The sequence below is a fragment of the Ammospiza caudacuta genome, chromosome 8, assembly GCF_027887145.1.
Source record: "Ammospiza caudacuta isolate bAmmCau1 chromosome 8, bAmmCau1.pri, whole genome shotgun sequence".
In the NCBI taxonomy this organism is placed as follows: Eukaryota; Metazoa; Chordata; class Aves; order Passeriformes; family Passerellidae; genus Ammospiza; species Ammospiza caudacuta.
In genome coordinates, this window is record NC_080600.1 from 29,237,706 (window position 1) to 29,250,173 (window position 12,468).

Below are 12,468 nucleotides of genomic sequence, written 5' to 3' on the forward strand. Positions count from 1 at the left end.
TTTGGAGATGACACAAACTATTTGTTTCTCAGGGAACATTTGGCTGCAATGGAGGGATGGGTGGGAGCACTGTGGTTCTTGAGCTCAGGCCCAGAGTGGCAAACTGTCTTTAAGAAATTGAGCCCAAACTTGTTAACAAATACTTCTGCTCTAATCTTCCACATACCTTAGCACTCAAAACATCCATTGAGACTAAAAAGTCCTGGTATGGAAACATTCGATTTACCTCTGTTTTGGGTAGTTTTTACATGGAGATCAGAAGGACTGATTAGAAGTTTCTCCTGGTGAATATTCTAACCAGAGTACTGAAAGATACATTTACTAATGTGTAAAGCCAAACACAAATAAAAATGCTCCCAAACAGATATGCATAATCCTCAGTGCCCTGTGAAGTTGCTTATTCAGATAGCTCAAGAACTGATTGCACTGAATATAATTCTGTTTTTCACAAATTAGGTCAGATGAGAAAACTGTGAGGAAAAAAGTATGTGAGTGGGGAGTAGACTTGTAGGAGAGAAATAAACACCAGCCCACGGAAAGGGGAGGGGGATCTCCTGCTGGCCACAAGCCCTGCATTTCTGTAGGAATCTTCCAGGCCCAAGGACAAGAGAGAGTCAGCCTAACTTGACAAACTGGGTGTTAGTGGATAGTAGTGACCTAAAGGTGAAAGGACTGTAATGCCTCTCTGGCTTGTGAGTATTCCCCATGCCACAGCTCCTGCTTTTGTAATTTGCTCTTGTCAGTTTTATTTATTGCCAATTGTTCATTTGAATGCATCGGCTGCTGTTAGTGACAGGAGAGCCGTGCAGTGAGAATGCTGGATGTGCACTATGGAAATATGTTTTACCCATTAGTGTCAGAGCAAGACGATGAAGGAAACATTTGTACTAATTTTGAGTGGGTGTTTATGCTCTTAAAAGCCACTCTGTTAAAATGACATGAAGGGGATGCAGGCAGGCACAACCCCCAGCTCTTCTTTCTTCGTGATATTAAAGGAAATTTGTTCCATTTACAAGTCAGAGTATGAGTGCTCATAGGCTTTGCAGAGAACTATGTTTGCAGAGACACAGATTGAGCTAAGTCTGGTCTGACTCAAGTGTCATTGGCAGGGATCAGCGCAGTCCAAATCTGTATTCAGACACATGCCAAACTCAGGAGCAGGATAGATCTCTTTTGCTGGTCTCTTACCCCATGAGACACACAGAGGAGATGAATTTTCCATGTGATTTAAAAGAAAAAGTCATCTCTTTCCCAGCACTTTTCTTTTTAAATCACAATTTTGACATAATCTTCAGTCTTAGTTGCTTGTATGTCCTTCCCTAAATACTGGTAGTCAACAGCCTTTGTCTTCTCTCCTGGCCTTCTTGCTTTGTTCCTTATTCCTTTGCCTCCTGATGAGACAAAGAAGTTACCCATCTCAGGGAATCAGCTGATTCTTTTGGATGGTGGCTGGCTGGACATCTCCCTGCAGGGGAAACTGGGGCAGGTGGTGACAGTGCTGTGAGGGAGCCCAGAACAGGCACACTTCTGACACAGGTGAGGATCAGACATCCTCAGTGCTGGGAAAATGCTTCCCCAATTCTAAAGGAACTGTTATGGTGCTTGTTATGGTGATTGTTATGGTGCTTGTTATGGTGATTGTTCGCTACTGCTAATGATTGTTCACTATGTTCTACACCCAGCTGTCATTTCTTACCTCTTCTTTGTCAAGTGCTTCCAAGGCAGTTTTGTCCAAGAGATGACTGCAGCAGGTTTGAAAAGGAGCACCTGATAATGTTATCACTGCAGCCGAACAGTCATTTTCCCTTGGCTGGAAAAAGGTAAATAGCATTTCTAAAGCCATTAGGAACTGTGGTGATGATTCCTCCCAAAGGCTCTGCTGGATGTGAGGAGCTGTAGACCAGACCAGCAAAGTGCAGACCCCTGGCAACCTGCTTGGACATCATCACATGCAGTGTTGTTGAAACAATTGTCATTTATAAATCATTCTGGGGCAGCTCCCACTTGGCTGTGCAAGGTATTTCACCCAGCTGATCAAGACCCCAGGGATGGCTTGCAACCACAGACAGCACAGCAAGTGGGTGGGATAAGATGTGTTATTTTTCTCTTAGCTTTACCTCTTTTATTTCTTTACAGTATAGCCCCATTAAGCTGTTGAGTGCTTTCTTGACCACAATTGACTCAGGATAATCCTGGTCTAACAGAAAAGGCATGATGAGATTTAGCAGCTGGAAGTAAACTTGACACGAATTTAGTCTAGAAATAAATTTCAGATTACTACTTTTTTAAACATTGGAAGGTGTTTAATCATTCCAACAAACTCTCTGGACTTGTATTGGGATTTCCCAAACTTGGCATATTTTATGAATATCTTCTTAAAATCTCTGCCTTAGTTTCAATAAAACTTACTAGCTGAAGGCTAAAAGCTTCTTTTGAATTCTTTGGCTTTTATATGCTAGAGAACAGATGAGAGCTCATAGGTGTCCTTCTGATTTTAAAATTCACAATTATTCAGTTCATCTAAACCTTTGTTGGATTTAGCTTATGCCTGCTTGCTTATGTTTCCACTCCTGATATAAAATCTGCATCTATGCAGAGTATGAATCTTATTGTTATTTATTTATGAACTCCCCAAGTACCTTCTAGATGAATATCTGTGGGTGAGTTTAACTCTATATCTATTGCCAGTGTTGTCCTTTATATATTCTGTTCAGATATCTGAACACTTTCTCAAACTGAGCAAGGTAAATAGAACAAGTTGGAGCAAGTATTCCGTGTTTTATCTCTGTCTCTGATTTTTCTAGAAGAGCGGATTGTATTTGTAGTGAGAAAAAGATCAGACATGTTGCAGTCAGAAATGGAGGGTGAAAGTTTTCCCCCAAATCTTTTTCCGGTAAAGGTGACTGGTTTTGCCTCTGTCCTACACAAGTTATTTCTCAAAGTATCCTCATCTGTAATAAGCATAGCTTTAGGGTTGAGCTTTGCACAGTTCACTTAGGTGTCCCTGAGTGGGTCTACAGATGGTTGGAAGCAGGAAGGAGCTTGATACAAAAAAAAACAAAAAGGCTCTGTGATGCCTTCCTGCTGTTCCATGCACAGCTAAGCAACTTCACACTCTGAGAATGAAATGGGAAACAGGGCTGACAGAGACCTAAAAAGATATAGAGTATCCCATTGGCTCATGGCCAGATTTCTACTCCCTAGCCTGCTCCTGACAGGTATCAGTCTAATTGTCACCTTCCTCCTCATTAACATCTACTCAGAGCTCCTGGCAATAAGATAATCTTTTTGTTAGTGTCCAGTCCACCCCAATTTTGTTAATGTCCAGCCCTGTCCAGTTCCGGTTCCTTTATTGTGTCACTGGGGCTGCCTGTTTCTCTGCCACCTCTCCTTCCCTGAGCATCATGACTGCTCCTTTATGGGAGCAATAACCTACTTACATCCTTTTGATTTCTCCTCGTGGTACAGTGCACACCTGTGTGCTCTCCTGAGGACTGTGATACTCTTCTACATATTGCTCTGTAAAACATCTTGGTGCCTTTTAGCCATTGTGACATCTCATTAAAAGAAATAAAATAATTAAAGCAAATAATCATCCCTGTATCATCTGCTGCAGAGAACAAGAGTTGTAGCTGAGTTTCTTTCATGAGATTGTTGAAATAAGGGAGCCTGAGAATCAATTTATATCTTTAAAGCCTAGACCATGCTAGTTGTTAACTCAATATGAGGGCTTAAGGTATTAAATATGTCTCTAAGCACTTTGCAGTCCTTCATTTCCTTACCACAGGGAATCACTTTTCAGTATCAAATCTGAATAGCCTTTCTTCTCTGGAAAAACACTTGAGTGCATCTTTCTGATTTTAATAAAGTTTGGGTTAGAGAAGAGATGTGAGCAGCTTATTGAACAATGGATGTAAATACAAAAGTTGCCACTTCAGCCATGGAACTGACATCACATCACAAACTTATTGACACAGCTCTGCTCACCAATGGAAATGGGCAGGCTGGGATGTTTGAGAAGGGATTTTTGCAGTATATTAATTATTGCTCTAGATGTAGTTCCTGCTGTGACTATCCTTTAGGATAGTACTTTTGAAATCTCAGGGAGAAATGGGGAGAAATGGGTTGGTTATTGTATTTGTCTGCTTAATTAAAGGCTTGAAAAATTGATTTTTTTGTAATTTAGGCTCTTTTTCAATGAACACATGTGTGTGTGTGTGTATGTGTGTGTGTGTCTGTGAAATCTGCAGTGCTAGGTGTTTTGCCTGCAGATGTCCCCAACCAATTATGGTTCAATTCAGCCCCTGGGTTATCCAGATTGACAGATTAAATCTCAGTATTGGTTCAGTGGGCTCATGAGTGTTTGGGATTCATAGAGATTAAAGAGCAGAATAAAAGGGTACATGGGTGTCAGCAGGATGCAGGAATGGGATATGGGGACTTCAGAAGTAGTGGTGAGTGCTCTGGTTATCTTTGAGGTTCTCCCACAAAGCCTTCAGCTATACAAATGATAAAGACCCATAATCACTGCTCAAGGGAAAATATAGCCAAAACCCAAGTATAAAACTAAAGATGTAGGGCCATAAATCCTTTCATTTCATATAATTTAGCTGCTTATTTCTGAGTAATCACCATGGTACAAAAGTCCAAATATCATAACAGGTTCCAGACAATTCTTAAAAGTGCTGATGAGAGTGATTTCACCCATAAACAGTCGGAGTGTTACTAACCACAGTGCTTTGTTTTTTTTTTCCTGTCTGTCTTGTCTGTTTCTTCCTGGCTGTCCTTTTTCCAGGACTTGGTGTTGGTGTCCTTTAGACATCAAGGTGTTCTTGGGAAAAATTTACTTCTACTTGCTTTGGCACTGCTACCTCTGGCAGTGTGGTACTGGTTACCTGAGAGAGATTTTCCCTGTGTTGTAGAAAAGACCATGAGTGTTTATAATGAGAGCTGCAAAACTGCACAGTGAGATGTAATATCTCAAAACATGAAAAAAGGAGACACACACAGTACTGCTGTTTGCTTTCTGATATATGTTTTATGTAAGAGAACTCTTGCAAATAGCAGAAGAATTTATGTCATGTAACCCATCTAGCCTAATATATTCAAAACAATTCTTGATATTTCTTCTGGAGCAATAACTTCTTGTGAAACACATTGTTGATTTTTCTATAAAAGCAACCAAATTTTTTTATTTGCAGGATTGACAGATGAGATGTCTCAATGATTTTTTAAAGGCTGATTGATTTTGGTTGAATTGCTTCCTAGGAATTTGCCAGGGAATTTAATTATTTGGAGACTAGATGAGAGGATGAAGGGTGAATATTTGCTTTCCTAAAAGAGCTGTTTTCCTAAAACTGCAGCCACCTTTGCTTTAGAGCAGAGATGTATAATTTAAATGACTAATTGACTTGCAGAAGATGTCCAGGACTTGCAGCACAGATTTTATCAAGGATAGAAAAAGCAGCCCGTGAGATCTGCAGCCTTTTCTACCACAGGGAGTGGTGATAGGGCACATACACACAAAACCCTCCAAATCCAAACAAACCTAGAAACCCACCAGAAGGCAAACCAAAACAAAAACCCACAAATAAAAAAAAAAACAATACAAAAACCCCCTCAAAACCCAAAACCTTAATATTTTTGGGAAACAGGAATGTGTTAAGAACAGAGCATGGGATACAATATCCAAGTAGTCCCATGTGGGAATGTGATGGGGGAAGAAGGAGCTGAAAATCTGTTACTCCTTCTTGCATTCTGCATGTTGCTGCCACGAGCTGCCTGCTGCCCTATGAGCCCTCAGCCCTTGCTGGCCACCAACAGCAGCTCTGAGCAAGTAACAAGCTGTAGGTCACACACAGTGCAGCTCTCTCTGTTGGTGGGACAGCAATGACAGTGGTGTCAAATGCACCTGATAATCCTGTGAAGGTTTTGAATGAGTCAGGGAATATTTTTCCACTGCTCAGATGCTCCCTCTGTGTTGGGGCGAATCAAGGATGAAAGGGGATTTTGTATGCTGCCTGGTAGAAAACATACAATGATCTGAGCAGGACTTTGGAAAACAGAGAGAAAATCAAGAGGGGGAGAACAAATTAACAATTACACATAAAAATATGGGGCTTATATGGAGAAATGAGTCTGGAAAAAGGAGTTTTACTTCTCCGTAAGACCTCAAGACCTGCGTGGTGGCAGGGAGTCTGTGAGCCCTCAGAGGGATTCCCTGCCTCCACCTCTGCCTTAGAAAAAATTATAATAATTGGGTGCAAATCTCAGGAAAGTAACATGAAATTCTAACAGTAAAAGGTTTGAGTGGCTTTGACTGATATTGGAGGAAGAAACTGAGTCATCTACACACGCCTGGTTGGAGAGATGGGACTGTCAGGTAGTGAGGGAGAGGAATGCTGTCATGGCTGAAGCACTGACTGTAAACAAAAATAGGAATTGAGCGCTATGCTTAATGTAGTAGCAGACCCTCCATGAGACAAGCACAGGATTGTTGTTTGAGGAGGCTTTGAGATTATGCACAGGACTGTATGACTGATATTAAAAATAATAACACACATACCCTTTGCTGTGCATGGAGCAGATCTGTTGTCTTTTTCAGTGCAGTCACTGCCAGAGTTTTTTGTTCTGCAATTTTTGGGGCAGATCCTCAGAAAATGAAAATTTCTGGACCTCAGTGTCAGAAAGAATGTTTTTTTACCACACAATCTCCCTGCTGTATAGTCTGGAGCAATCAGCAGGAAAGGACGCCCAGCATCATGGCATGTTCTGTGCATTCTCTGGAGCTAAACAGGAAGCCATTTCAATGGGACTTATGTGACTTTACACAACCAGTGCATCTGGGCCGTCTAATGAAACCTCAGTATTAAAAACAGCAACAGACACTAGATTTTTGCCAGAAGGGAAGAGGAATTACAGTTGAGTCAGGTGCATTCCTCCCAGCAGGCTCCTGTAGGACTTAATGGAGGATGGTGAAAAGGGCGTGATGGTGGAGACGCAATGTATAGGGACATGCAAAATGTTCTCTGCCTGTGGCAATGAAAGCCTATCCCCGTCCTTGAGGCTCTCTATTTCCTTGCAGGATAGACAGGCATCACCTGTGGTTTCACTGATGGCCTTTCAGAGCAGCAAGGGGCTCTGGGAGGTGGCCAGGCGCTGCACTGACACTCTCATGCCTGCCAGGCATGTTCCCATCCCTGCTTGGAACAGGCTGTTTCCCGATAGAGGCTGGGCTGCTGTGACCAGCCCGTGTCTGTGAGCATCGCTGGTGGGGCTGTGGGTGTGCAGCATGTTCTGACAGATGGTGGGTGGGATTGGCTGCCAGGGGAGGGAAACCACTAATGAGAGGAAGGACAGCAGGTGAGGAGCTGGACAACATCCTTTGCCATGGCAAGCCTGATAAGGTGGGTGTTTACTTCTGTGGGAAGGAACAGCTTTCCAAATAAAAGATTAACTGCTAAATGATCTCATGGTAACAGCCCTGAGCCATTGCTAATTTAGCCACTCTGTGTAAAACCAGGCAGGGAGGTAAGAAGGGTCATTTTCCAGTCCCAAACACCCCTGGCTGACATCAGTGTGTGATCTTTGCATCTCCACAGAGCTCAGTGCACTCATCATTGTTTCACTGTTTTTCAACTTCAAGAGGCTTAGGCTGATCCTTCTTGCTGGAGATGACAAAGGGCCAGCCAGCCTAAAAGAAGAGTGGATTTTTTTTCCAGCTATGTTGGTTAGCTTCAAAAAAGACATTGCCTCTCTTTGCAAGTCTTTCTGCACTGGGTAGACACACAGAGGAGAAAAGGCTGAAACAGAAGAAGGATAAGATTATTTTATTCCCTACTAGCTGTGCATGGGACATTCAAATATCTCCAAGGCATGAGTCAGTCTGGTGCTGCAGATACTGACCAGCTAACTTCTCCAAAGGAACTCGGGCATAGGGGCATTTGTATTTCCCCATGACCTGACACAAAGCTGGCTGAATCTGAGAGCTATTTAATTGTGTTAGGTAGTCACTTTTAATTGTATTAATTGTGTTAATATTCACTTATGCACATGTTAGATCCAGCATGGCTGTCACCAACAACATCAATGAAGGGTCCATCTATGTCCACAATCATGAGACTCTTGTCTCCAAGGACTAAAATGTAAATCCTGTCTGTGAGCACTGCTGGTCATCAGGTCCAAAGCATTATGGATTTCTCCTTGGTCTGTATAGCAGCTTGGAAAACAAAAGCAGCTTCTGGACCAGCAGTTCTAAGAGACCTTTCATGGAGAAAGGAAGTCTCTTCATGTTTATTCCAACCTTCATCTGAGGAGACATCAATATGGATTTTGGAAAAGAGAATCCCAATTACATTAGCAGCAATGGCCCAGAGAGAAACTTGCAGCCTTATCTGCTGTTATAAGTTATTTGTAAAGTTCCTTGCAGTTGCAGGCATGTTTAGCAATCTTCACCATCATTCCCTCTCTCTGCAGCTACACTCTGGTTTTTTGGCTTTTAATCACAGTTCCAGCAGTTTGTCAAAGGGTACTTTAAAATGTCTATTCACAGAGGATGTAGAATAAAATTCCTCCCTGGGCTGTCTGTGTTTGTTAGGGAATAGTTGTGAAGACTGAAGAAACTCTGTCTCATCTTGAGTTCCTTGGTCCTGAATTGTCAAAATCACCAGTGCCTGAGAGCTTGGCTGGCTCTCTTCTGTGGCCCTTTCTGCTCCTTTCTTCAGGCTGTGCTGGGTTTGGAAGACAGCCCTGGAAAATACAGGTCTTCTGGGTCAGGGAGAGGGAATGGGCCCTCTCTTTCCCACCTGAAGTCTGCCCATTCCTAAGACCTAATACTCAGGTCCTTCAGTTGAATTTTGATGGGCAAGATCTGATGAGCTGGGGAATCCCCTGGGGATTTTTTTCCCCCAGCAGGAGCAGAGACTCTGGGCTCTCAATGAGCACTGTGGTGAGGGCTGGTTGCAAACCACCAGGGTTAAGTGGCTTGTCAGATCACGGGTGGTGAGAAACTGCTGCATGTGTGTGGTCCTCCCGCTTCACACTCAAGTGTTTCACCAAACAAAACCCCACAAACAACACAAAAAACTTTTTGTAAATCTTGAATTCCAGGTAATGGTTTGACCTGCACCTCATGTGAAATCACAGTGATGCTGGGTAGACAGTCCCTTTCACATCCCTGGGATTTTGTGCAAAATACTGTGAATGCAAAATAACCTGGGGCCACCTGTGGGTTTTCTTAAACTAAACATCCCACAAGCGTGAGCAAGTGCATTCCAACAACAGCCTAAATCAACAACATAGCTCAAGGCTGTGAGAGGGGGAAAGCCTCTCTGGGGAGAGTGACATCTACAGACTTATTTATAAGATATAATCTCCTCTTGCCTTGAGACTGGCCTGGGCTGGAAACCAGTCCAGGATTGGACTTTGAGGGATTTACAATGGATGGTAACATGACTTGGATCACAGACTTGCTCCCAAGCTCCAAACGAGTAGAATAGCAATATTTTATGCTCTGTTGTGCAAATTTATTGAAAGAGTCAGGCCTATCCCACAGACCTTGCAGTGAGAGTTTGTGAACAGGAGAAGGGAAGTTGTCTTAGGCCCAGTATTAGCAAAGCGTACTGGGAAAGGCTAAGTGACTTGCCCGAGGTCATGCAGGGATTTTTTGGCACATCAGCAAGCTGAACCCAGTCGTCTTTATGTCCCAGTCTAACACTTTAAGCACAGAAACATAGTTTTTCCAGAAGGAACAACTGGCAGATTAAAAAATAAAGTTTTTTGTTTTGCTTTTATTCTCTTTTTCCTCTTTTCTTCCCACATTTGATGTACAGGAAAGAACAAATTAGCTCATTTAAAACCAACTGGAATTTTCACCCCAACTTGAGCATATTTTTCCATATTCAAAGCCATTTGTTCAATATTTTTGTTTCTTAATCTTATTTTCTATGAACATGAGACTCTCTTCCTCCCAGAACCGTGTGTGCCTACAAGGGCCAAACCACTACTTGAAAGGCTATTCCTGAAGTATCCGGGGCACGTCCAGAACTGGGGAACACTGAAAATCTTGCAGACAACCTTGGCCTCTCACCCTTTGTTTGTATATCAAGTCAATCTGCAGAAAACATGTTCCAGAAAAAAGTTTTAGATTGCAGAGGGCTGATAGAGAGACCTTTGAATAACCTCAGGACTTTGGTGGCTTCAAGAAAATGGAAGCTGATTCCAAACCCATTTCTGGTGTGGGATTTGGTTTGGCAAAAACAAAGTCTGACTGATGAGGTTTGGCCAAACTGAGCCTCCAGTTTTCTAGCCAATCTCTGGTTCAAGAGATCGTCAGCTCTTGGGTGTGCTTCCACACATTTGAATTTCCTCACTGCTTGGAGCCTCCAGGAAAAATAGAAATAACCAGAAGTTCCTGCTGCAAGTACATTGAGTCAAAATACAAATTCAGGAGTGGTGCAGTCTTTTCTAGAAATGTGCAGCCATGGCATCAGATCAATGAATGCTGTACCAAACAAAGCTTGCTCTTACTGCTTAGCACGGAAACAGCAGTGAAAGTCTATATATCCTGAACTTTCTAAGACATTCTTGCCTTTTGGGAGGTGTGTAAGGGTTGGGCAGGATGGTGCTGATGGTGAAAAAAACAACTGTGTTCTGTCTTCCTTGGAAAAACATGATCTGGCCCTGTTCCCCAAGGATACACATCACATTCCAGACCCATGTAGACAGGCATCTGCAGTTTCAGTCTCTGGCCTATTCACTTTGTGCTGGAATTGGTAACTGAAGTGTCAGTTGTGCTGACAAGCTGTTGTCAATGGAGAAAACACATGGCATTTTCTGGCCCACATGGAGGATGTGTTGGTTGTAACCCCCATGAATCATTGTGCTGGATACAATCTTCACGCCTCAGACAACTCATCCTAAAATACTGAAATAGCTCAGACTGTAAAAATGGCTCTGAAACATCACAGATCTGGTGTGTGGATGTTTCTTCTGGAGTCAACATTGCGAATGAGGGCTGCAAGAAAACTTTTCAGAGGTCTACATTGCAGCCAGGCAAGCTAGAGTGGAAGAATCAATGTATTTTGCAGGAGTTTCCTTCACAGTCCTTGCTGTCCTGCTGGTGGGCTATAGAAGTATCTTTATACCTCTGGAATCTGAGCAGTCTCCAGCAATTCTAGTGTTTTAGGATGCCTAACAGGTGCTGATAATCACCATCTTAATTAATCCTTTTTTTTTTTTTTTTATCTTGAGGTTCATTTTTTGGGGCTCTCTGTCCCATTAACAGCCTTCGGTTTTCCTGTTGTTGAAACCTGCATTTTTGCAGAATCCCACCTTGCTGCTGGAATTATAAATCTGTGTTTTGCCTTTCTGTTGGAGATTGCAAAGAGCAGACTAGTGGAAATTGGTTGAACGTAATTTCAGAACTGAACTTCCAAGATTTCATAACTTTAGAACAAAACTTTACTTCCAAGGACCATCAATTGTTTGACATTTCTATGACAATGAACTTCCTGACCAGTGTCTTTCCTGGCAGTCCCTGACCCATTCAAGGTCATTCTCCATGTTTTCATCTGTTGTTAGTCTCCTCTGGTTTCTTTTCTGGGCTTGGCTTTTCTCACAGCTAGTCCAGGTTCTCCATGACAAAATAATGCTGCCTCCTACCTCTTCCTTCTGACACGGCTCTCTCTGAAGTTCCTTCCTCCCTTCCTGCCATGGGCACATTACCTAAAACCTGTCACCTTTCATTCTTTCCATTGCTCCCAACCTTTCTCCTTCAGGTACGTAAAAAATCAGGCTCTTCTGGTTGTAATCATCTCCTTGGATATTCATTGCCATCATTAAATTTAAATGCTCCTCGTTTTTCCCATATTGAAGGATGGTTCTTGGATTAATAAAGGTTAATAAACACCAAAAAAGAAGCATTCACAGCACAGCAATAACACTTTTGTAGTAACTTCACAAACACAACTGGAATCTGTGAGAATTAATTAATTTCCTGGAGGAAGAGATCTCAACATAAACTCTCTGATGTTCATGGGCAGGAGGCTGTACACTGAGCCAGCACGTGCCCCAGCCGTAGTCAGGTGCTTCAGGCACTTGGAGAATTTGATTTTGGATTCTCCATGCCCTGTGCTGGGTAACAGGATTCCTTGCTCCATTCAGTTCCCTCAGAGCATGTTCACTTCAGCACTACCCTCCCAGCTCCTGTCTTGCCTCTGCAATCCTTATCTTGCCTGTTAATTGACCACTGACCACCTCACTGCCTGCCTCTCTCTGGAGGATCACTGTTTATTGTCAAATGGGAATCTCCTTCTCCCCCACTCATAGCTATTCTTTATCTGCTTAGACAGCCTCCACAAGAAGCAGGCCTGTTTCCACGTTTGGTTTTGAACACTACGTGAAAAAATGACATTTTTTTCATTGTCTGCACATAAGCTTTATAATAAATGTGCAAGTGAGGGTTGAAAA